We start from the raw sequence: 21354 nt of genomic DNA, 5'->3' as shown, positions 1-21354 counted from the left end.
AAGCTGCAAAATCATTAGTGATATGAAGTGTCACACGTGGAAGGATTACCACAGGAAAAAAATCTGCTCCACTTGAGTAATGTGATGGCCACTTGACCAGTTCAAACCTTGGGGTGTAGCTAGGTGCTTCCCACTCCTTCACTCTTCAAGTAGATTATAGAATCGTTCTCTCATGCCAGAATGGGGAGCCTTGCGTGGCTGGATGAAAAATCTGATGGGTTTACAAACCAGTTTGCTTATTACTCACCGAACCCTCTATCCTGATACCCTGTGGCCCACGAGGGCTTTGAATATTTCAATCCACATAGATGGAATGGTGCTCCAGAGCCTGGCAACATTTCGCAATGCATGCCTTGCAAAATCTCTGCTTTTATGCAAAAGAAAGACCCTCGTTTTACCCCTACTATCAACTTAATTAGCCAGATTTCTCTGAAAGCTAGCTTGCTGCCTCCAAGCTAATGAAGACTCGCCACACTCTTTCTTTCCCAGATTGTGCTTAATAAACAGAAAGTGGAGAAGGTAACGAGGAAAAATCGGAAGCAGCTGCAGTACAAGCAGGAGTGAAGGAGAGCTGATTTTCCCCCAGCCAGCAGGGACGTCCCTGCTCATGTATTCACAGAAGGTGGGTATTTAAAAAGAAATGTGGATTTTGCTTTCACCTAATGAAGCTTTGCTATTTTTAAAGGATCACACTGTGATCGCCATGGTTGCATTAAAAGATAATGGTCGCTGGTGTTCTGTGTGTTATTTTTAGCAGGAAGCCTAACACAAAACCTAAGTTAGGCAGCGTGATCCTCATGCCTCCCGAGGGCCTCATTAAAATGAGATGTTTCCCTCCGGAGGCTAGCTCAGTAAGCAATGTTTAAATTTCTTGATCAGGCTGTACCGAGTTGCCATACAAGAAATGGTTTTGAGAACAAATCCTCTGTCAGGCTGTGGCCCACACCTTAACAGGAAAATCCCAGTGACTTAAAATGTCAGGGAGGAAATGGTCTTTGGATGAAAGATGTTTAGAATTTTCATCATTCTAATTAGGAAATAAGAAGGTATCTACTCAGCTAGAAAGTAACCGCCCATCAAATTATACTCTCCTTTGAATAAGCCAATATCAGCTTAATAGCATTTTGCCAAATAATGAAGTCGTGAATATTAATCCTCATTTTGAACCCAGGTTGAGTATTAACTGTTTCAAATAGAAAAAGCTGGGATTCTGAGAATAAGGCCTGTTTTAAACTAGTCAAAATTGTTTGTATAACTGGCAAGTAGGCACACCTGTGATAAAACATTGCTGAATTCCTCCGTGCTATTTCAATATCCTACGTAATTTTCATTGCTGAAAGCATTCCCAGAATCTCCTCATGAATAAGTCCCTAAAATGCCAAATAAGTGAAAATTATTCTACGATGAATGCAATATTCCATTTCCTGCTGTTGAAATGCAGATTATTTTATCCGGCTGTGGTGGTGTGAGGCTTCGGGCCCATCGGCCCATCTCCATCTCCCATTTTTCCATTCCTGGATGAGCCTGGGAGCCCCATTCCTTTGTAGATGAGGATGAACCAAGGCCCACCTCAAGATGCCGACCCTAAACCTACAAATGTAAGGACATTTGTGTCATAGATGACAGCTCAGCTGGAGGCCAGGCTGCCAAGACTTTTTCTCAGGGTTTTCTGTACATCTGAGGTTCTCTGCCAACACATGGTCTGGTTTGCTAACATGCCGCCCTTTCTTCTGAAGATGACATCTATTTAAAACCACCGACTTTCCCAACTGGTTCAATTTTTTTAAAACTGTCTTGATTGACAGGCAGTCCCACAATAGATCAGATTAGCGATGGAGGGACCCAAATCAACAGGAAGGCTGGAAAAATCTTCATGAGCTGAGTTTGATCTAGACGTTGAGCTGAGTCTATTAGTCCAGCTTGTGAATTGATAGCTACTTGACCCCCGAGGTCAACATCCTTGTGTTTGAGTCAGAACCGCTCCCGAGCCCTCCAGATGGGTTGGTGGTGACGCCAGGCTATTGCCATAAGAATAATTCAGAACTGCCGTCTGCTTGGGAATAAATGATTTCATAGCAAAAGCAGTGTGCTTACATTGGGGGTAAGTGACTCCTGGGGATAACCATTTGTACCCTATTCCCAAGCCTTATTTTACAGTTTGAAAAGCACCTTGCAAGCAAATAAAGATGTAATTATGGGATATAGTGTTAGTGCTTTGTTTAATAAGAACCTCACTTAAAATTTTAAATTGACAGCTGTGGTGTTTTTTTAATGATCTACTTTTTTGTTTGTTTATTATAAAACTAAGTTAAAAATAAAAGGCTAATGAGAAAAAACAAAAAAGTGATGTGCTTAAAGATTCCTGAACTGGACGAATCCTAGTCCAAATGAACAGCAGCCCCAGGAAGGCACACGAGAAATAGGCGTTGAATAGAGCAGACCCAGGGCAGCCTGGACGCCACATAGTGACGTGGCCAGGTTCACCAGTGACAGATGACCACAGCGCGTCGATTAGGTCATGCCCAGGGCCGTTTTTCAAGGTGCACCTCTGCATTTCTCTAGGAAACTTCGATTTCAGGAAGGAATTAGACTGTATATGTATAGTCTAATATCAAAACATGTCACATTTCTTTTAGGTGCTTTGCAGAGCCAGACCACATTAATCCACTCATTCAACCAACACATTTGCCTACCACACGGCCGGCACTGGAACAAGATGCAGGATACGAATTTGACACTTTGGTCATCAAAACATCCCTCAAGGTCCTGGGGCTCCGGACATAAGGTAAGTGTGGACTGAACTGAATTGCTGACTACGTACTTCCACTCGTGTGCACTATGCCCCACTCACCTGCTGAGGATTGAGGGGAAGAGAGTTCACGTGGGTGGTCCTGTCCCCACCTCACAAGACGTGTGGGTGGGTCTGAAGCCCAGTGGTCTGGTCAGGACCAGAGATTAAAAGCAGATGTGTATTCCTGAACTCCATCTGTAATTCAGGTTATCTGACTGTCCTGAGAAATAACACACAGCTCAGTAATTTAGACCAGAAACATTAACACCCCACCTGGCCAAATTGCCTTTCAAGTATATTTTAATTACCATCAGGACGCGAAGTCTAGGCCCTGTCTTCAGACAAGGGAAGGAAAATCTTCCATTCCTACCCTCAAGGTCAGACAGGAGACACACAGGTACAAGTATGATTGAATAAAATGATTTAACAGAAGTGAAGAGAGAAACACTGCGTGATGGAAATATTCTGCACCAGGCAAGCGCAGAAAATCTTCTCCCTTGAAATTCTTAGGATTTCATTAATTCTTATTCTGTGCCCCCCTCCACCACCTCATGTATGAATACAGAGTGGCTAAATCTCTATTTCATATACATTACTGTTAGCTCTTTGGTATTCCCAGAATGGATTTTCCCAGTTCTAAAATTTTACATTATTTATATTTACCAACTTCCTTCCATGGTCCCCAGGCCTGTCGTCTGGGCATTTCGGGTGCTATTGATGCTCTGTCCGAGTCTGCCCTCCCAGAACCCACAGACGGGGGCTTAAACAACAGACACGTGCTTCTCACGGTTCTGGAGGCCAGGAGTCCAAGATCAAGGTGCCGGCATGTGGGTCCTGGTGACGGCTCTCTTCTGGTGCAGAGAAGTGTCTTCTCACCTGGAGGAAGGGGCAGGGGGCTCTCTGGGGTCTCTTTATAAGGGCACCGATCCCATCGTGGGGGTCCACCCTCATGACCTCATCACCTCCTTGACACCGTCACCTTGGGGGTTAGGTTTCCACATATGAATCTGGGGGACCCAGACACTCAGTCCGTAGCAGGCGGCTTTGCAGTGTACTCTTCGCTGCAGCCCTGATGGCCCACGGCTCCTCATTCAGCGTCCGGGGTGAACATTGTTTGCCACGGGTGTTCTCAGCTACAGGCCCTTAAAGCACAAAACGGCTTTGGGCCCTTCGGGGACACACGGGCCTTCCAGCCACAGACCGCTGTCCACCAGCAGCTGCAGTGGAGCCGGGAGGCCAGCACCACGTGCCACAGCCCTGTCCCCCAGAATCACAGTTCATCTGCTTGAGAAGAACGAGCAGAAATGGGAACCCCACTAATAAGGGAGAGATTTCTCCAGATCCCGTGTGTCAGTCGTCCTGCGGCCTGTGCTGAGGCTCGCCAAGGACGCTGACTTAGAAGTAGGTAAAGTGAGTTAGGGCACACATTGACTCCTGCTAAGTCGCGTCAGGCGCGGAAGCAGAGTGACCGATGGCCCCCGCACGGCCGCTTGGAACCTGATTTCCACTCCTGTGTTTTCACCTGCTCGCATTCAGAATCCAGGGGATGCTACTTAACACAGAGAAGAAGAAAGGCCCCCCCGAGCGGGACAGACTTCTGATTAAAGATGCTTTTCAGGAGGTTCTCTGGGGGCTTTGTGCCTAGCGTGTGTCTCCGTGTTTTCACTTCTCGAAGGACCACAGAAAACGAGCCCCAGGGAAACCCATCCAGTGTCCACCTCCTGTCCTGGATTGACAGGTCCCACCTCCTGCACCCCTGATTCAAGTCTGTGAAGTCAAGACCACAAGACGTAGGTGCTTTCTGGTCCAGGTCCTGCTCTGGAAGAAAAGTCAGTTTGCAGATATATGTGCAGAATGCAAAGGGTGTTTCCATGGGTACACTGTCCAGTGTCAGCCTGTCAGAGGGGCCATCTGTCCACCTCATCTGAGCAGCTCCGTCTCCCCCCACCCCGCTCCCCTAGACCACCGGTCTAACCCCGCTGCCCCCAGTGGGCATATTCAGGTGAGCACGTCACCGCCACCCCCTGGGCGTGACCCACAGAGACAGCGTATTTGTCCACTGCCTCTCCAGCAACTACAGCGGTTCTTGGTGTGTAGTAGGAGTCCAGTAACTACTGTTGAATGAATGTGTGAATATTTACACTGACTGATTACAGTAGGAGAGAACAAACAAACAAAAGGAGGAAATGAAATTTTCACTTTGAATTTTTGAAATTTGATTTTTAAAATCTTCAGCAAGTATTATGTTACAATTTTTAAAGCTTTGAAAGTGACAAATCCTAGATGTAAATAACCCTTAATCCAAAAGGTGACCCTTTCTCGAAAGGCTCTCGGGCTAAAGAAGGGGAGAGGGGACAGTTTGAGGAGCTCTCGGCTGCACCCCCAATCTCTTCCTCACCTCAGAAACACAACCACGCACACGGAGTCCTGAAGCCCATCTCAAAATTTCTCTTCCCTCCAATGCAAGAAGGAGAGACAGTTACACACAGGAGGGATTCGGGTCTGTGCTTCCAGATGCGTCCACAAAGACCACTCAGCCTTTGAAACTCCCACCCTGGGAGCCACTGACCCTGGGCCCCTGAGGCTTTCAGGACATTGCTGGGCGTGTGACCACAAGTGGGTGCTAACGGCCCTGTGACCGTGAAGTTACCAGGAAGCTGCCAGCAGGTGAAGGAGCCTTCCTTCCTGGGGTGAAGACCAGGTGCCAGTGTCATTAGTGTGGGTCAGTTTTCCTTTACGCTCCATCTGGAAAACTGTGCCTCGTTGAGGACAACTAGGTTTTCTGGGTCGGTTGTGTTGGGAAAAGCTTTGTAGGGGAGGAAGAGTTGAAAGATCAGCAAAGGAAAGGTTCTGAGAAAGGTGAGGACTCTATGTTTTGTTATTGTTCTGTGACCCCCAAACAGCACTGGGTGCAGGGGCCTTGGCAAGGCCCAGAGTGTGGGTTCATGAAGCCCAGCAGCCAGAGGAAGCAGTTAAAGCCGTGGGTCAGAGGAGGTGACACCAGCAGCCCCACGGGTCACAGGTCATCTCTGGGTTCTACGTAGCAGCCGCACATTGCAAAATAGGAAGAACAAAAAGATGACCGAGTGGCAGAGGGGACGCAAAACGACACTCTTCTCCCCAAAAGGCAGCAAGATAAATGGCCCCTGGGACCTAATAGTCTGCATGGTTTGTAGGGATCGATCTGGGAAACAAACACACAGAAACAAAAGCTTGGGCAAGTTGGGAGTTAGGGGTTCAGTTAATGGGTGGTATTTACCAGAAGCACGGCCACAGTGCACTCAGCGGCCTGATTTCACTGGAACTGATGTGTGAAAACTGAGCCTGCTGTAAGCTTCTCCTGCCCTGTCAGCCAGTTGCCCCCTCTCTGTGTCCCAGGTCACCCAGCCCTCCAGAACTTACAGACACAACTGTCTGCCCTCCTAAGGCCAGGGGTGTCCCCAGGGCTGCTGACATAAGCCCTGATGGTTTTTAGGGAAGCTCTTCTCTTTTCCAGAGTAGACTATGGAAGTATCCAGAACAATAGAAGGTCAGGGGCAACGCATGCGAACATGTACTCCATCACTTGGTCAGTTAACCAGGGGGAGTGGTCTGCTGTGTAACTACCACAGATCACTGCAGGCCGGGATCACTCTGCAGGCCGGGATCACACTGTAGATCTTAAACCCACACAAGAATCAGGTGAGAGGACTGGGGTGAGACGGTAGTTCAGGACTTCTTTACACCAGCATCTTGCCGGTAACTCAGCGAGCTACCTAAACTAAGCTGACTTTCCTCCTGGGGTTAAGATGAGTTTTAGATACACTTCTGGGTGTGAAGCATGTACCGTAGCACCAGGCTCGTGTACGTGCACTAGAGATGTGAATTACTAGTTAGGAGGGAGATACAGGAGGTCTTCAGAGTGAGAGAACAGGGCTTGTCCAGAACTACTGGACCCACACCCCACTCCGTCCCCTGTGCTGCTGGCACCAGGACCACACATGAGCAAGTGGTAAGAATTAAACCCACGGCTTCCCACGCTGTGCAGTCACTGCTGCTGCTGGGGCCCTCGTCTAGCCGTGGGTTTGAGGACAGACTGCAGCTGCACAGAGGGGCCCCTAAGCCGTCTCGTCCTCCCCAGCCTGAGCCCTGCCCGGGAGCGAGACGGGTCGCAGGCGTCGATCACCACCAGGCACCACGGGTCGGACTCCTCACTCACTCTGGTTCACGTGTCTCTCCTCTTCTTTCTTCTCTGAATCCTCCTCCTCCTAACGTCCTAGGGAGCCTCCAGGGCTTTTCTTGTGGGCTCTGATTTCTCACAAGATTGATAGAGTGGGGTATTCCAGATAGTGATAGCCTTGGTTAAATAAGGGTTACTGAATTATTTCCTTCTACTTTCGAAGTTCTTTGTAAAATGTGAGCTCATTTCTCCATTCTGTCACCATAAACAGAAGGCAGTGAGCCTAATCAAACATTCCTTTAATGTTTGCAGACCATTCAATATCTTGGGCCATCCTTTCTAATATAAATCTCATCAACGTTTAAATTAAATATAGAGCAGGAGTTTATTCTAGGAAGAACCAACCCAGGGATACACACTCGACGTGGTTTCTGAGATCAGCCCAAAACATGACCTATTTTTCTTGAGATTTTGTTCTTGCTTCTAACTGTGGAAGGTGACAAACAAGCGAGCATGTGGGCTGATTGATGATTCTGACCAGTTGAATCTGGTTCATTCGAACACATGTTTGTTTCATCTCAGCCCTTAAACATGTAAGAGTCAGCCCCTCGCTGAAGGTCTGTCACTCAGAGCAGGACAACTTTTTATGTGGCTTTGTATCCAGCTCATGCCAAAGGAACGATATGCAAGACAGACAGCTTTTCTCTTCAGATAATTATAAAGAATCTTTAAATAACCCTCACTGCAGAGCCTTGATTGACATCTTCTCTATTTGCAAACTTTTGTTTGAACAGTCAAAACTGCCACCTAAGCAGGGCTGCAGGTATGTGCCCACAGCTGTGCACATCTGATACGGACTAAGCCTGGGTTATCACCGTGGGCTGTAAGTCAGCATCTAAGACATGACATTTGGAGCAGACATTGCGTGATGGTTGTGATAAGGCTCTGGAACCTTCCCTCCCTCTCTGAGCGCAGAAATGTTTGTGTAAAATCAGATCAAATAAAAGGTCTCTCTCCCTGGTCCCTCGCCCAAATCATCTTTCACTTAGTGCAGTTAAACAAATATTGGCCTAGCTCTGTAAGATTTGACCTTTCCAGTGTGCTCTGTGAGTTTATCCTTTGTTTAAAAAAAAAAAAGCGTTTTGAACTCATGGTTTTGCCTCTCTGAGGAGTTTATTCTCTGCCAATCTTCGTGAGTGACTCATGTCCTGTTATTTAGGTTTGGATGGAAAACAAGACAGAGAAATAGGTTGCTGTCCCAGGTTGCCATGATGCCTGAAAACACCCACATATTGAGACACCTGGCACACAGAGAACCCACCAGAATCTCTCTAGTTTGAGATTGAATCAAAGTCCCCAAAGGGAATCTCATCAGCGCTCTGGTCCAGAACACATGATCTGGGGGCAGTCTTGGCTCCCAGGCCAGCCCTGCTGCTTGTCCAGGGGCCTCGGCTGGGATGCAGATTCTCAAGGCACAGCTGCCTTCTTGGGAAAATAAGGATGGTGACTATCTCGTCATAAGGTGGCTGTGAAAATAGGTAAGGTGGTTGCCACAGTACCAGGAAGGCCAGGAACAGTGCCAGGTGACACTTGGACAACACGGACCCCATACTGTACCCACCCACCGAGCAGTAGAAATCCACCTGTCACTTTACAGTTGGGCCTCTGTATCCTTGGTTCCATGTCCGTGGACTCAACCAACCTTGGATCATGTAGCCCTAGTATTTATTGAAAAAAATCCGTGTGTAAGTGGACCCCACAGTTCAAACTCATTTTGTTCAAGGGTCAACTGTGTTAGATTCTGCCTTGTTTATTTAGAGTCAAGCAAATTGAGACCCAGAAAGGTTGTGCTTGACCCCAGTGGCACACGTAGTTCATTTCAGTCCCAGGTTCTTTGCATGGACTGACCAACATCTGGGATGTGAAGGGAATGTGGACGTGGCACCCCAGGATATACCACTTTGGCACATGGATCATTTTGAGCTGAAGGCGATTGACTGAGAGTCAACAGCTGCTGAAAGCAGCTTTCCAGGAGCTTCCCTCATCTGACTAAAGGCAGAAACTTCTGAAAATGAGACTGCCATAAATTCCCTCTCTGGGTGGGGAGAGGTTTGGGCCGCGAAGAAGACAGAAAGTTGGCATTGAAATGAGTCTTCACAAACAAACCTTGCTAAAATAACTCTTATCTTCCACTAGTTTCCCCCTGTATTTACCTTCCCACAATTTACTCCCCCTAGAGGCCCACCCCCCCTTCCTTTGTCTGGTCATGACTCCACAATTTATTGCCTTTTGTTAAAATAGTATATAAGCCTCTGAGCCTAACCACTTCTTTGGGTTTTCACTTCTTTTCTGTGAAGTCCTCCGTGCATGTAAAAAGTATTAACACCAATAAAAATCTGCACGCATTTTCTCCTGTTACTTTGTCTTCTGTCAGTTTAATTAACAAGTCCCCAGGAAGAAGCCTAAGAGGGTAGACGGAGGGTTCCCTCCCTCCCACAGTGAAGTTCAGAGACTCGGGGGTGAGCAGAGCGGGGCAGACCTGCCTCCCTCTTCCCACAACCATCTCCCGATCCAGGCGGATCTCTGTCGACACCATGCGTTCTTCTAGCCACAGGGCCTCTGCACTTGTGAGCGACCTCTGCCCCTTGACTGCATCTCCAAATCCAACCCCTTCCATGGCATCCTGTGGGCCAGAGTTTAGTAGGAGAAACGAGAGGCCGTCAGCAGCCTAGCCAGGGGTTTCTGCCCAAAGCCAGGGCTTTCTGCTGCATTCCCTTCCCCAAGGCCATGGCCATGCTATTCCCAAGACTGGAATGCCTGGAACGCCACTCTGTTGCACCCACCCCCTCCCACCAGGAGTCGGTTTAAATGCCATCTCCTCCGTCTTCCTCAGACACACCCAGTCAGGATCAGAACCCCCGTCACGCACCCGGGGGCTCCCTGTGCTTTTCCTTCAATACAGTTATAATATACACTTGAGTGTTTTCACTTATCAAAAAAGAAATCTTTTTGAGAGATACTGCAGGTGCAAGAAGGGCTCTCTGACCTTCCCCTGAAGCAGGTCGTGAGACCCTCATGTGAGAGGTGTCCTCCCTCTACCCCGAGGAAAGGAGCGTCCTTGTCTCCAGGATGGAGGGTTGCGGAGGGGAAGCTGAATGAACAGGACTTGCCAAGTCCCACCAGTTCACCTGAGCTCAGATTCTTTGTCCTATCACACCTTTCTTCATTAAGCCCAGTATAAAAAGTCCCAGGTTAAACCATTTCTTTGAGTCTTCATTTCCTTTTGGAGGCTCCCGTGTCACATAAAACTTACAGGAAATAAATGTTATGTTTTTCTCCTGTCAGTCTGTCTTTCGTCAGTCCAATTTACAGGGTTCCAGCCAGAGAACCCAGGAGACTAGTAGGAAAAACCGTTTTTTCCTCCCCTACAATATCAAGTGAAAAACAAGATAATCCATGCAGTGTTGTGTGGACCAGATTATATTAAATATGAACGTACACGAATGACCACAGTCTGGAAGAGAAAAGCCCCAGTGTCACAGAACAGAGGCTGCTTGTGGGTTGCGGGCGGTGGGTGAGCTTTGCTTCCTTCCTCATGACTTTGTGTGTTTTCTAGATGTTCCCAGTGACCGTGAGAGAGACACCTGCGTCAGCGGCCTGGGTCAGCCCGTCCCAGGCTGCGGCCTCACCGTCCACGTGACCTGCTGGAGGCCCGCAGATCTCTGGGCTGCCATAATGAAATGACCTGCATGAGCGCCAAGCACACACCAGGAGCTCGGCTCTGATGGAACCAAAAGCAGAGAGGAGGCCTGGGACCACCAGGGTAAGGTGTGTGTGCGGGAGGCGGGCCTGTTCTCTGCAAGCAGCTCTGCCTGCAGGCTCTGAAGCCAGCACTTTATCTGAACTGCGAAGGAGATGACAAAGTGCCCCACCCCCCGAGAAAGTCCTGCCTTGGTGCCACCTGTTAACTGATTTCCAGTGAGACAGGACTGCAGTCCTGGGCGGTCAGTCTTCCAGGGCCTTCTTGGTTGGCATGAGGCTTACTCTGTTGTCTGTAGAACCAGCTCTGCAGTCATGGTGAGCGCGGCAAACGGGAGCATAGGTGAAGCATTGAGGATGGTGAGCCAGCGATTGGTTTCTCTTCTCTCCGTCCCCTGGGATGATACAGAGCAGAGAAGCCAAGGCCAAGGCCTCCACGGATGTGGGTCGGCGAGGGGAGGGAGCCTGGTCTCCTCCGCCCACCTGCTCAATCGCGAGCATCATGCAGGCAGCTGAGGAAGGACAGGCACTGCCTGAGACTCGTGCTAACGGAGCTGTGTGCTGGGGAAGGAGCAGGTGCAATCTGTCCTGGCTGGGAACACAGCCGTTGTGCATGCTCTCAATAAAGTAGGACTCCCAGAACGTCCCCACGATCCCAGGGCACCTCATGCCATGATGGAGAGCAAATCCACACCGTGTCAGTTTTCTAGACGACCTCCGTGGTGCAAGGTTTAGGGTGTATCTCCTTTAACTACTGAATCGGGGCAGAGAGCTCTCGGAAATTACGCTGAAAGCAGAGCTTGAGAATCCAGGCGGAGCAGCAGGAAGAAGGCTTTATTCTGACTGACGTCCAGAGCCTGGCGCCCTCCACCCAGCTCCTGCCCCTTCTCCCTACGGCCGCTGCTGTGTGAGGTAGATGCTCACAGCCGCAGCCAACCGTGCTGGTTTCTTTTCGGTTCCTTCCCTAGAGCCGCTCTAATAGGAGAAGAGCACCCCGTCTGTGAGCCCCGCCCACCTGCGCACACGTCTCCCTGGCAGCCCCGAGTCCTGTGCAGTCGCTGGTTATTTTAATTGAATGATAAAGGATGTGGGTGTAAATTAATTCTACAGGCAGGTAGGGCTAAGGGATGGATTACATGGAGAAGAGAGTCTTTTTAGTGCAAATTTTGGTCCACTCAGGACGCATAACTCGTAGCAGGACCAGTAACCTCAGCAGGGCCACTTCCTCCTGGAACCTATGGTCTATCGGGGACTCCCCTTGACGTCCACGGTAGGAAGGAGACCATGGACCAGGGGACGAGCTCAGACCCAAAGCAGCATGCTCACTGGTTCTTATCCATGAAATAAGCTGCTGCCTCACTTCCTCCAAAACATCCTCTGAACTCTAAGAGGAGAGATTTTACTTGTTCTCTCTGGGATGCTAATCTCTCTGGGACTGCTGAGAGCACAATGCGAGGACAGGAGAAGTGCACTGGAACAGAAGGAGCTAACCCTCAAGCCCGGAGGTGGGAGATGGGTCTGCTTCACTTACTGGCCCAGGATCCTGGCGCCGTCCTTCCTCCGGGTGCGCTGGGCTAGACGGTGAGTGAGAGGGCTGTGCGTGCAGAGGCCACGGGTGTTCCTGGAACAGCCTGCACGTGAGGGAGGGATCCATGCGGTGAGCCAGGATGGCTGGGCCAGGGAGGCGCCTCCCGCCCGAAGGCTGCTTTACAGATGGGCGAGAAAGTGGAGTCGTGAACGTCACTGTGACGCACATTTACTGTTAACGTTGTTCTGGCAAACGCTGTGCTGCAGACGCTCCCACCCTCCCACTGCTCCTGCCAGAACGTGTAGTTTGAAAGGACACTTTCAGACCCCTCCTTCCACAGAATTCACCTCTGGAGACTGAGCCCCATCCCGAGAAGGCATGGTCCAGTTGGCAACAGGGAAGGATGCTCACCTGTGCTTCATTAATATGGAAAATGCGGTGAAACAGAAATTAAAGTTTTCTCTCACATCTTCCATCTCCCGACGCCGGTAGACAAGGAGTAACCATAGTAACAGATGCCTGGAGAACGGAGCAGTGGGAGGGGGGTGAGGAAGACCCGGAAAGTGACCCCCCTCGGCCCTGGGGCCCCGTGTCCTCAGGAAAGTCTCACCTCCCTTCTCTCACCTGGATTTTGGTGGAAGATGTTTTCCTCTTTCTCCCAAAATTACCAGGAAGAGAAATAGACAGAAAAACCACCTTACAAATATAGACTATACTGAATACAGAGAGAAAATGCAGAAGTGAAGCCATTCCTTACACACACACAAATTCCCTCAGACTGAGAGAGTCACCTCAGTTTTAAAGATAGAGTGAAAGTTTGCTAAAAAAACCCAGTATTGACTGCAAGTGTTTCCAGTGACATCAAATAAAAATCAGCCCATTGGGGTCATTTCAGAAATAGACCTCTAGCCGTGGTGCTGGGGACAACGTCAGGTTGCTGAGAGCACCTCGGCCCGAGCCATCCTGCCTCTCCCGGGCCAGGAGGAAAGGCTCTCCCTGGGGAGAGGCCTTGAGAAACCACCCTTCCTAAGGGCCCCCCCTTATAAACAGGATTTTTTTTTTTTTTAATTACAAAATGTCGGGAAGTACAATCTACCAAGAAGGCAAGACGTTCCAGGTGGCAGGGAATGGATTTGCTCCTCAGAACGATGTGCCGGAAAGGACATGAGGTGGGAGGCAGGACTGGCCTCGGGGATGGTTTTCTGGGGCGCAGGAACAGGCTTCCCCCCACCCCCGAGGCCCTGCCCAGAGCCCGGTTGAACTCGAGAAAGTGGAAAACACAGCGTCCCCAGCGAGGCCGCCAGCAGAAGCCAGCGCGCCCTGCGCTGCTTTCCTGAACGTTTGCCCAGGCTGCACTTCCAAGGGCGTTTTGGCCACAAGAACTGCGCTCAGCTTTGGCCTGTTCACCTCGCGTGGACAGAGGAAGCGTCTCAGCCCCAGATTCTGAGGCCACAGGAGCTGCCAAGAAGGAGGGAGCGTCTGTTCCTGCCTGCAAGATCAGGCCTTCTGAGTAAATATTTGTGTCCTTTGGTTAATTGCATAAAGTATCCATCTTTGTCACTGAGCAGGAGGCATGCATGTTTGTTGACTCCTGCTGTCAATCCATAAGCAACAGGAAATGTTGCAAAATCATTTTAAAAACTCAGTGAGAGTAGAATAGAGTGAAACTTTCTTTTAAGGAATAAATTGCTAAATAACTTTTGACCCCTTTAAAAAATAATAGAAGATAATAAAAGAGGCAAAAGGGATTGTTCTGTGTAACCAGCAGTGAGTAGGCAGGCAATCTGATGATAAAAGTACATGCTTGGAACAATAAAGGATACCGTTCTTTTAGCATTTTTTAAAAAAATTTTCAGCTAAGAGTTGACCATTGCTTCTCCATTCCAAATCACATCCCTTAATATGGGAAGAGGACTGCGGACCTTCATTATCTACATGTAGCCTACTGAAAATCAAAGTTTTGGGTTTTTGTTTCCGAAAAACAGAAGTACTCATTTTATTTGATTTGATGAAAAGTGGCATGATTGAGCTCAGAGACCTTGATTACAATCCTAGCTGTGCAAGCTTCAGCACTTACCTGCCAGCTTTCTTTCACGTTCTGCTTCCTCACTGTAAATGAAGAGGTAAAGGAACCAAATTCTCTGTAGCACAAAAAAGTGATGAGCTGGGTGCATGGGTAGATTAATAAATAAGAAAACAGTAGATTAGATAAAAATGGTAGGTAGAATGATGATAGATTCGATAGATAGTTAATAGGGATAGATGATGGACACATGGATAATAGATGATAGATTAGATATAGAGAGAGATGATAAATAGATGATAGATAATAGGTGACAGACAGATGATAGACACAATGTAACAGACAACAGATGACAGAGATAGATACATAATAGACACATAGATGATAGATGATAGAGAAAACAGAGAGATCATTGATCAACAGATAATAGATGATTAGATAGATAGATGATAGATAGATAGATAGATAGATAGACAGGTGTGTTACTTGAGCAACAACATTCATTCCTGCTCCGTGGCGTGACCATAGGTATTCATAAGGAAAGATGTCAGCAACAATTCAAATAAGAAGTTTTAAGTCCTCAATACTAATCACAGATGTTAAAGCTGTTATCCCCAAATATAAGCTGATACAAAAAGAAAACAGACCAATAGTTCTCTTTAAAATAACTTTTTATTTTATTTTTTATTGAAGTGTAGTTGATTTACTATGTTGTGTTAGTTTCAGGTGTACAGCAAAGTGGTTCAGTTATACAAATACATATATATTCTTTTTCATATTCTTTTCCATTATAGGTTATTACAAGATATTGAATATAGTTCCCTGTGCTATACAGTAAATCCTTGTTGTTTACCTATTTTATATATAGTAGTGTGTATGTGTTAATCCCAAACTCCTGATTTATCCCTCCCCCACCCCCTTTCCCCTTTGGCAACCATAAGTTTGTTTTCTGTCTGTGAGTCTGTTTCTGTTTTGTAAATAAGTTCATTTGTATCATCATTTTAGAGTCCTTATCATTTATTCATATAAATGACTGACTTACTTTACTTAGTATGATCATTTCTAGGTCCATCCATGTTGCTGCAAATGGCATTATTTCATTCTTTTTTAGGGCTGAGTAGTATTCCATTGTGTGTATATGTTTGTGTGTGTGTGTATGTATATATATATATATATATATATATATATATATATATATATATACCACATCTTCTTTTTCATCTGTTGATAGACACTTAGGTTGCTTCCACGTCTTGGCTATTGTAAACAGTGCTGCTATGAACACTGGGGTGCATGTATCTTTTCAAATTATGGTTTTCTCCAGGTATATGCCCAGGAGTGGGATTGCTGGATCATATGGCAACTCCATTTTTAGTTTTTTAAGGAACCTCCACAGTGGTTACTGTTCTCCATAGTGGCTGTATCAATTTACATTCCCACCAACAGTGCAAGAGAGTTCCCTTTTCTCCACACCCTCTCCAGCATTTGTTATTTGTAGACTTTTTAACGATGGCCATTCTGCTAGTGTAACATAACTTTTTTAAAAAAAGAAAACACTACAGATATTTTTAAGCAAGTTGTCATTGATGGCTGAAGATTTTTTTTTGTCAGAAAGATCACTGCACGTGAAGGCATCTCACGTCACTCTCACTGTTTTAGATATGCTATTTTTAATGAAGGGCTTATGAACATTCTTTTTTTTTTTTTTTAATTTTATTTATTTATTTATTTATGGCTGTGTTGGGTCTTCGTTTCTGTGCGAGGGCTTTCTCCAGTTGCGGCAAGTGGGGGCCACTCTTCATCGCGGTGCGCGGGCCTCTCACTGTCGCGGCCTCTCTTGTTGCGGAGCACAGGCTCCAGACGCGCAGGCTCAGTAATTGTGGCTCACGGGCCCAGCTGCTCCGCGGCATGTGGGATCTTCCCAGACCAGGGCTCGAACCCGTGTCCCCTGCATTGGCAGGCAGATTCTCAACCACTGTGCCACCAGGGAAGCCCTATGAACATTCTTATGGACTGGGAATTTTTCCTTCTGTCATGTGTACCTTCTGGTTGAGTCTCTCCTGATCCGCCAGCTGAAATTCCCACATGGGGCGTGACTGTGCTCAGCCTGAGAAGGTGGAGGATACTTTCAGCAGAAATGTAACAGAAAGCTGCTTCTGAGAGAGAAGTTAAAGACTGAATCCCAACAATACTATTTGCAAATTTGAAGTGTCTCAGTTTGTTTAGCATAAATAGAATTGAAGTGAACACTAAGAAAGGACAAAGAAAAGTGTGCATTTTCTATCAAGATAATGTTGTGACTTTGCAAACGACTGTACTGTAACAGTGAAGACTACCTAACCTGCGAGGAGCCGTCACTTGGCCGTAGACACTAAGGTGTCCAATGCAGGAGAAAGGGGGCAGCGGGGCAGCTGTGGAGTCCTTCTTTACATTTCCTTCAATGACAATTGGAATTCTAAATTTTACTTTCTATTTTGCATATGTTTTCTTTCGGGTATGTGGCACAGAGATATATAAAAAGGTAAAAATATGGATTGACAAAGAATTTTTCATTATTTAGAAGAAATACAAGATTTAAATTCTGGTTGTGCATTAAGATCAACTTAGTTTGTACACTCAGGAGACCTCATATTTAGGGATCTGATTTGATATATTTTGTAGGCTTTTGTAAATATCTATGAAAAATATAACTTCAGCGTTTATGAAAATTTAAAGTCGAACAAAGCAAGAATTAAACCATGCTGTTAAAGATGTCATCAAATTCCCAAGTATGAGTAAGAAAAATCAAAACAGTGGGCAAACCAGGCAGTATTGGAGGCAACTTGTGTGAGGTGGGGAATGCACAGGGCCTGAGTGCCTTCGGGGTACATGGGCTCCTGACGTGTCGGCCACATTCATGTTGCCATGTAAACAGATGCGCGGGCTTCAGGAAGTGAGATTTGAATGGCAGATGATGGTGGCCACCGGACTAAGAGACAGAATTACATAAAAATCTTCAAAAGAAGGGGGAAAAGGTTTGCATCCCGAGCTTTAGAAACCATTGCAGTTGGTGGCATCTTCTCGCAGTTGGTTGTGTTTCCAGCAGGAACAGACAGGTCCGTCCTGGCCCTGCCAGCCACTCCTGCATCAGGTTTAGCAGGACTGGGAAACAGCCGGTTGCTTCCAAACCTTCCAAATGGTGGAACCATCCCCACTGAAGAGTCTCCACGCCCGTTGTGGTTTGAGCGTTGGAATCAAGAGCAGAGGAAGCCATGGGGCTGCCTGAGTGGCGTGGGGACCTAGGCAGCCCCAAGATGGTCTGGAGGGAGGAGAGAGCAGGTCCAGGACATGGTCCACGAGGAGACGAGGGAGCGGACATTAGCACAAGGTGGTGGGAGCTTTAGGAGCCTAGAAGAATGGGGGTGCAGGTAGTTTGGGTGGAGAAATACGGTAAATGATGCTTCTTTCTTTCCTTTGCATGCTCCCCCTAGTGACATGCACAGTCACAAGCACCAGAACCAGCAGAGCTTGGTGGAAAGAGCCATCGCCTTGCTGGTCCGCCCTCCAGCTGCTCGGCTGTGCTGGGGGCCTTGCTGCCTGACTGTGCGTTGCCCACGCCACTGGGGAACACTGGGGGTCCTGTCAGAGTGGACTTACCTCCGTCTCTGCTTTTGCCAAAGACACGAAACCTCTGGGCATCAGTTTCCTTGTGAATAAAAGGAGGACATGCACCTGACCTTCGTAGGATCAGATGAGGACAGAACGCTCAGTTCATGTTGCTCCTGCGTGAAGAACTGACAGTACAAAGCTTTACGACGCTGTCTCCTGGGCAGAGACATTTTCAGAGTCTGGTTGACACTGTCCTCATTATGTCTGTTGCCCTAGCAACAGCTGTGTGAGGTTTCGGCCCTTACCCGGTGTTGAGCAGAAAATTAGGACCTGAAGCCTTGCTGACGAGCTCGTCACCTTGGTAGCACACCAGGCTCCCAGCAAAGGTGATACAGTGACTGTGAAGCATCCAGCTCGCAGAGCACAGTCTGACCTTTGCCTCAATTCGAGAACCAAGTACTCCTTTTCAAATACGGAGACACGGCATACATAACAGTATGGAGAACGTAAAAACCTGATGTTAAGTTGGTTACTGTACCAACAAGGTTCTTAGCCTCCAGTCGCTGAGACCATGGACTCCTGTGACCAGACCTCTGCAGCGAGGATGCCTTTAGATTCGCAGTGCTAAAATAGCTACTTCGGTCATTTCAGAATCTCAGCCCATCGTCCAGTTGCTGTTGATCGCTGCACATGTCCTAATGTTTACACCTGATACAGATCGGCTCCTGGAAGAGGTTAACTGAAAGTAGGAACAAAGAGCAAGAACGCAGTTGCACTTTTTAACTAAATTTCTCTAAGAAACATGACCAAGAATTAAGCACCTCTATGTCGTTTTAGAAAATTAAATCCAGCCAGTAAATGCACGTGACTTACCAAAGCTAACATCACTTATACCCCTATAAACCGCCTCTGTTTTTGTAATTTATGTTGCTTGGGTTTAATCCTAAAGTACTTGATTTCTTATATGTCACAAGACATTCTATTTCACATGAATATAAGTCATGAGAAACAAGTCTGTTAGGCTGGACCTCACCTTACAAAATATTTGTATTTCTGAGAGGTTTCAGGCCAAAAATATCCTGCTTTACACGACTGAGCCAGGTTTGCTATTTCAGGGAACTTGCGTCGAATCACTCAAATAAATGATAATTGACATCATCATTCCCTTATTATCCACTAGGAAACTGTGTCCTTTACAGATCTTATAATTGCAACTGCGATGTTGATTTTACCCTTTTTTGGTAAAGTATTTTGCTCTGGGGCTCTCATACGCAAAGATGAGAAACCATGAATTAAAGAATTGTATAAGAAAATGTTTATTCCTCCAGCGGGATCGTAATTTTTGAAATAAACACTGAATCTTCGGGAAGCAAAAACTGTTTTTCACGCAACTATCAAGGTATGATAACCCTAAACCACAACTGGGGTTAGGGCTCCACACTCACCCTGTCACTTTCTCCAGGGCTCCACTCGGCTTCTGTGAAAACAGCAGATGCCCCAGCCGATTACGGAACACGAGCCACACAGAAGATGGGCTGAGTCACCGATTCCTCCCTTCCGCTCCAGACTGCTGCTCACTCACGGGAGGAAAAGAGAAAATCAGGGAGAACGAATCTTCCCAAGCTGCTCTCATCACAGGCTTGTGTCAAGCAAATGTGTCATGAAAGGGTTCTTCCTTAAAGTACGAATAGATTTACAGCACATCACTGGGATGAATATAATGAAAAAAAATGCAATTCAACCAAGTCAAGGGAAAACAGTATAGAGCAAAGAGGTCATTCATTCACCCACCCCCCGCAGCTCAGACCCATGAAACACCCCGGAGGAAATGGATCCAAGATTCACACCTCGCCACCCCGCGCCGGGTACCTGGCCTTCTTCTCCCTCCCCCATCTGTTGTCCTGTTCATCTTACACAGACTGAAATCTGCACACTCCTGCCTGAGTCCTCCCTAGGAAGCTGCTCAGCGGGCGGGGACTCATGCTAGCTGTGTATCTGCTTATTAAAATCACTGCTTATATTAGATGATAAACATTGTCACAAAAAAAGATAGAAAAGGAAGTTGATGGAAAAAATCCTGCTTGATATTTTTAAACGTAACTCAAATAAATATGTCAACACATATTCTTGCATAATTTTTTATAGTATATAGGACTCAATTCCTTCTTATTTTTAGGAAAAATAATTCAGATGTAGGAGCCCTATGTATACGTTGCTTGAAATATATCACATATATCAGTGGCCTCAAACGCTTCTAATTAGATTTTATATCACGATCCATTGCACATGCACACACACACACAAACACCATTTAACACTTCATGACATGATGCTTTATTATGTGCAGTGCACTTAAATCTGTTCTATTCTGTTTCCTTCATCTCTCCATCCCTCCTTCCTTTTTTCTAAATCGATCTCATGAGCCTAGTGGGTCAGGACCCACAATTTAAGAAACGTGCCTCCAGATGGGACACTGACCTGGAGGAGGCTGCACGTGAGACTGTTCCCCGTCATGGCTGGTGGTGGCATGTGTGCCAGGGAGAAAGCACAGGCCTCCTCTGACTTGGTACCAAGGCTCTGGGTGACTCCTGAGAGGACCAGGAAAGCGCAGGGCATGTGTGGAGGGGAGAGGAAAGGGCTGGAAGCAGAGGAGGATGGAGGGCATGGCCGCGAGTCTGTCCATGCCTCACGAGACAACTGGAAGTCTCAAGGTAGGCACGGAATAGTGCAAACCAGGCTGAAAAGCGGGCTTTGGAATTCAGGCAAGATGCATCCCAGGACAGCCAGCATCCCTGCTGCCTTCCTCTGGCCGCATCTCTGCCGTAGTAACATCAGTAGCCCTGCACCTTCAGGGCCACTGTACTCGGTATGTCCTTGTCTTGTTTACAGGACCCTCAGAAGTTAGTGATGCGCTTTATATCAGAGGGTGGAGGTGCATCCCCTCTGCGCTGAGGCTGCCAGGTGCCTCACCAGCCTGCAGGAAAGTCGCACGAAGACCCCAGACCCTGAGGGATGAGTCAGTGCCGGAGCCCCAGGTGCCTGAGCTTAGAGGACCAGGAATCCCAGTGAGGAGAGGGCTCACCCACTGGCCAACACACAAAGCACACGCAAACGCAGAACTTTGTGTGGAACAAAACCCCGAATGTGAGAGTGCTTTTGTGAAACATTAACTTCTGCATGGATGGACCTGGAGAATGGATGCTGGGTGAAATAAACCAGACACAGAGAGACAAAGAGCCCATGGTGTCACTTACATGTGGGATCTGAAGCAGTGGAGCTCAGAGCTGGGGCTGGGGGTGGGAAAGTGGGGAGGTGCCAGGCACAGGGCACCCACTTCCCTTATTGGATGAGTAAGTCCAGGGATCGAATGTACAGCATGGTGACTGCAGTGAACAATACTGTGTTGTGTACCTGAAATTTGCTAAGAGAGTAGATCATGAATGTTCTCACCAATAAAAAAAAACTGGTAACTACATGAGGTGACAGTTGTGTTAATTAATTTAATT

The 21354-nt window shown here is 47.3% G+C and overlaps 1 long non-coding RNA gene across 4 annotated transcripts in view; it reads left to right on the top strand.

Annotated features, from left to right (window-relative positions):
- LOC309625969 overlaps positions 1–19858 on the top strand; it is a 33726-nt gene extending 13868 nt beyond the window's left edge. For 3 of the 4 annotated variants that reach the window (XR_014242850.1, XR_014242851.1, XR_014242853.1), the window contains 2 exons: positions 490–2785; positions 8834–19858. This is a non-coding gene — a long non-coding RNA (uncharacterized lncRNA). The remainder of the gene's footprint in view (positions 1–489; positions 2786–8833) is intronic. The other variant, XR_014242852.1, reaches the window with a different exon arrangement.
- The last annotated feature ends 1496 nt before the right edge of the window (positions 19859–21354 follow it).

Source organism: Balaenoptera borealis (genome assembly GCF_965194805.1).
Source record: "Balaenoptera borealis genome assembly, chromosome: 3".
Classification (NCBI taxonomy): Eukaryota; Metazoa; Chordata; class Mammalia; order Artiodactyla; family Balaenopteridae; genus Balaenoptera; species Balaenoptera borealis.
The sequence above is the reverse complement of the archived record's forward strand: the minus strand, read 5'-3'. Positions and strand labels throughout refer to the sequence as shown.